The following is a 5243-nucleotide window of genomic DNA, read 5'->3' on the forward strand; positions in this document are numbered from 1 at the left end:
GAACAATGGCAGGAAAGCGCGCCACTGGCGAGCCCCGCGTGGCTGCGCTGACCAATCAGAAGCCACAGGGCCAGACACTCCGCCCCCTCCGAGAGCTCCCCGGGACATTTTTTCGCGCCAAACGCGACTCGAGGAAGAGGAAATGAGAAGGAGGGGGGGACGGAGGGAGTCGTCCCTAAGGGGGAGGGCTGGGAGTCGGTGGACAGGAATGGGGTGGGTGACCTGGGACTGCTACTTAAACTGAAAAGTAACAGGCATTGTTGCTAATATAAAAGCTACTTAGGATGCAACGTTATACCCGTTTGGGCAGAAAAAATTCCCGGTCCTATATGACTGGCTGGAGCATGCTGGGAGTTGTGCGTGCTTTCCTTGTGTGTGCTCTTTCTGGTAGAGCATTGCATTCTGTGACATATAGAAGCCTACACTTAGTAGGAGAAGATCCTGGGAATTGAAAAGCACTAATGCAGAAGAACGTTATATTCAAGAAGTATCATGAACTCCAACAAAACTTTATTTTGAATGAGGGATACATAAAAGAAAACACCAAGGAACAAGAGAAAAAGAAAATCCCAATGCACAAACACAGTTGTTGTTGTTCAGTCGTTCAGTCGTGTCCGACTCTTCGTGACCCCATGGACCATAGCACGCCAGGCCTTCCTGTACTGTATATTTTATATGTGTGTATATATATGTATATCTATATTTTATGGCATCACTGCCCTAATAACGTTGTCAGCTTCACATGACTAGTCCTGTAATGATTTCCTTCATCTTGGAAACATTGGTGAACACTCTCTAGAGCAGTCTTCCCCAGCCAGGTGCCCTCCAGATGTTTTGGTCTGCAACCCCAGTGATCCAGACCATTGGCCACGCTGGCTGGGCCTGATTGAAGTTGATGTCCAAAATATCTGAAGGGCTCCAGGCTGGGGAAGGCAGCTCTAGAGAGTAGCAGTAGAGTCTGTGGGGAGTGTCTTTAGCAGTGTAAGAAGAACTGAGTATGCCTGATCAGGTTTTAGGGTTCTAGAGTAGCCTGGACTGCTCACTTTACTTTTCACATTGTTGTCCGCCACTTTTTACATCAGCTAACAATACAACTTTTGCATGGCTTGAATTTTGAACTACAGCAATGTTCTTTTGGAGTTGCATATTTTTCCTTGAACTGTACATTTTATGTATGGCTGCACATTTCTAAAAAGCCCTGATAGCATCAGACAACAGCGCTACCATTTCTGGTACATCTGGTGGCTGAGCAGCACCAGGTCTATCAAGATAGGTAGATCTAGCCTCTGAGAAATCTGTATACCATATCTATTCCTCTGTTGTTTCTCAATGGGTAAACCTAGTGTTCAGACAATGTCTTTCCACCCACTGCAGAAAGCCTCAGTTCTTTCAATAACTCCCTTTGGGACAAAGGCCATTACAGCGTTGAAGGACATGGTTAATATTGGGGTGGGGGTGGGGGTGAGATGACCTGGTCAGCTTGCAGCTCACTGCTAGGCCCTGTACTGCAGGACACGCAAAACAAAGTCAGGTACCTTCACAAGAGGATTCTTTATTTCTACAGTACATGAGAAAACACCATGGAGCTGCATAGCACACTGTCTCAGCTCCAAGGCCAACACTAAGAGAGAGATAGGGAGAGGTTCCACTTGGGCCTCCTGCAAGAGCTAAAAATGGCAGGTTCTCTTAAAGATACATATATATGTATGTATGTATGTATGTATGTATCATGACAACCTGTTATAACCCTTAATAAATTGCATTGCTGCTACAGTCAATTTCACAGCCCCATCTGCATTTCCCTAAAACACCAACACTGCAGAGTTGTGACATGCTACTCTAACACACACACACCCTCCGCAAAATAAGAATAACCACACTGGACTACTTTGCAGGACTTGTGTAACCCACACTTTCTCAGCCACAGCTCTGCCTCCTGCAAGATGGGTATAATAATTATGAACTTTATCTGCATGCATTGTCAAGATAATTTTTACATCTTTATAACCTCAGAAAAAATATTAACAAGGAATGGTTCTTTCGAGCAACACCCCCCCCTTCCCAGATGGCTGTCATTCCTGTGTTCTCCCCCTACCTCACCTCACCTGTCGGCTTGAAAACAACTCATAGGTTCACTTTAAATTAAAATGAACTCAGCAAAGGGCTCATGCCAGCTGGAACAGGGCAGGAATTCAGTGATTTCCATAGTCACAGTCAATGAGGGATGCTTTACGAAGCAGGCACTCCCACAGGCTAGCAACTGAAGGCCGAACAGGCCTTGGTGCTGCCCACCTGGACCCTTTGAGGTCCACATTCTGCCAGTTGCATGGCAGCCACTCTCAACTGAGCTCACTCCTCACCCACCCCAGGTTTAACCTACTGACCTGCCCTGGCTGGACCTTGTTTGCCTGTCTTGTGGGGAACTGGAGAGCAGAGACAGATGGGGCAGGAGCGTGCAGCATGAGGTAATGTTGCCACTCTCAGAATGGAGCCACTGTAGTGTGGAGCAGCCTGGCCGTGCTGTTGCTTGCCGCTACCTCCTTGCCTTACAAGGCCATCCTGCCACAGCACCAGGTGAACTTAGAGGCATTCCCCCACTCCCATGTTTAATTTACTGACCTCCTGTCCTGTCCTGAGTCCTTGCCTGTGTGGCTGGAAACTGAAAGTAGAGATGGATGGGGCAGGCAGCTGTGATGACATGATTCTGCATAAGTAGCCAGTGTTGCTGCTCTCAGAATCATGTCATCACTGGACTCCAGGGTGGGCTAGTTGCACCCCCTTGCCCCTATGAGTGGATGCCCACGCTCACAAAGATGAAAACAAATACAGCTGGGATATCCTTAAGCCAATCTCATTCCTGTGACCAGGACAGAGATATTGTCAGGGCATTCCAGCCATTCCAGCAGGTTGAGCAGGGCCATTCCAGCAGCCGTGCTGAAAGACTTAATTTCCCCCCTCTTCCCTCCCCATTCCTTTTTCCTTGCATGTCATGTCTTTTTAAATTGTAAGCTTGTGAGCAGGGATGGTCATTGTATATAAGGCACTCTGGGAGCCTTTTTGGCTGAGGAGTGGCATAAAACTACTTCAAATACATAAATAAATAATACGGCACCACAAAGATATATCTCGAGCATTGGAGGTGCTTGGAAAGTGTGCTCACCTTTTCCCCTTTCTTTGGAACAGTTTTTTTTTTGGGGGGGGGAGGGAATAGAAAGGGATGAATGCGCATCTAATTGCATAAATGTACACACGGAACTTTTTTAAAAGCAGAAAGCACACCAAAGCATGGGGCGGGGGGATTCCTTGGCAGGGGACGGATTTGTCATTGGAGTGTCTGTCACACTCATTGTGAGGGCAGAGGAAATTTAGGTCAACTCAATGGAGGAAAAGCAGTGGTGGCAGGTCCTCTTTGGGATGCATATTTGTAGGTCATAGAGGGAGAGCTGTGTAATGGTATCTTCCTTTGTCAGAGGGAGAACTCCAGAGAAGGGAACAGACCGTTGTTGCATCTGCTGTCTTCACCAAGAGACAAGTTCCATCTTGGGTCCCATCTACATGGCACTGCTTTCACCCCCCACCCTGTCGCAACTGCGCAGCATTTCAGCTTCGAAGTAGCTTCTGGTGGTTGTTGTTGTTCAGTCGTGTCTGACTCTTCATGACCACATGGACCATAGCACGTCAGGCCTTCCTGTCCTGCGCTGTCTCCCGGAGCGTGCTCAAGTTCATATTCATTGCATCGGTGATGCTATCTAGCCATCTCATCCTCTGCCGTCCCCTTCTCTTTTTGCCTTCAGTCTTTCCCAGCATCAGGGTCTTTTCCAGAGAGTTTTCTCTTCGCATTAGGTGACCAAAATATTTGAGCTTCAGCTTCAGTATCTGCCCTTCCAATGAGCAGTCAGGGTTGATTTCCTTTAGTATTGACTGATTTGACCTCCTTGCAGTCCAGGGGACTCGTAAGAGTCTTCTCCAGCACCACAGTTCGAAAGCATCAATTCTTCAGCGCTCAGCCTTCCTTATATAGTCCAGCTCTCACAGCCATACATTACTACTGGGAAAACCATAGCTTTGATTATACGAACCTTTGTCGGCAAGGTGATGTCTCTGCTTCTTACTATGCTGTCTAGGTTTGCCATAGCTTTCCTCCCAAGGAGCAAGCGTCTTTTCATTGCATGGCTACACTCACCATCTGCGGTGATCTGGGAGCCCAAGAAAGTAAAATCTGTCACTGCTTCCATTTCTTCCCCTTCTATATGCCAGGAAGTGATGGGGCCAGATACCATGATATTAGTTTTTTTAATGTTGAGTTTCAAACCAGCTTTTGCACTCTCCTCTTTCACCCTCAACAAGAGGCTCTTTAGATCCTCTTCGCTTTCTGCCATTAGGGTGGTATCATCTGCATATCTGAGGTTGTTGATAATTCTCCCGGCAATCTTAATTCCGACCTGTGATTCATCCAACCTGGTGTTTCTCATGATGTACTCTGCATATAAGTTAAATAAGCGGGGCGACAATATGCAGCCTTGTCGTACTCGTTTCCCAATTTTGAACCAATCGGTTGTTCCATGTCTGGTTCTAACTGTTGCTTCTTGACCCTCATACAGGTTTCTCAGGAGACAGGTAAGGTGGTCTGGTACCCCCATCTCTTTCAGAATTTGCCAGAGTTTGTTGTGATCCACACAATCAAAGGCTTTAGCGTAGTCAATGAAGCAGAAATAGACGTTTTTCTGGAATTCTCTTGCTTTCTCCATGATCCAGAGAAAGTTGGCGATTTGATCTCTAGTTCCTCTGCCTCTTCGAAACCCAGCTTGTACTTCCGGTAGTTCTCGGTTCTCATACTGCTGAAGCCTAGCTTGTAGGATTTTGAGCATAACCTTGCTGGCATGTGAAATGAGCGCAACTGTGCGGTAGTTTGAACACTCTTTGGCATTGCCCTTCTTTGGAATTGGAATGTAAACTGACCTTTTCCAGTCTTGTGGCCACTGTTGAGTGTTCCAAATTTGTTGGCATATTGAGTGCAGCACTTTAACAGCTTCATCTTTTAGGATTTTAAATAGCTCAGCTGGGATACTGTCATCTCTGCTAGCTTTGTTGTTAGTAATGCTTCCTAAGGCCCACTCGACTTCACTCTCTAGGATGTCCGGCTCAAGTTCAGTGACTGCACTATCATGGCTATCAGGGACATTAAGATATTTCCTGTATAGTTCTTCTGTGTATTCTTTCCACCTCTTCTTAATCTCATCTGC

The sequence above is a fragment of the Heloderma suspectum genome, chromosome 1 (assembly GCF_057233095.1).
Source record: "Heloderma suspectum isolate Gila_16-S chromosome 1, 16-S_ref, whole genome shotgun sequence".
Classification (NCBI taxonomy): domain Eukaryota; kingdom Metazoa; phylum Chordata; class Lepidosauria; order Squamata; family Helodermatidae; genus Heloderma; species Heloderma suspectum.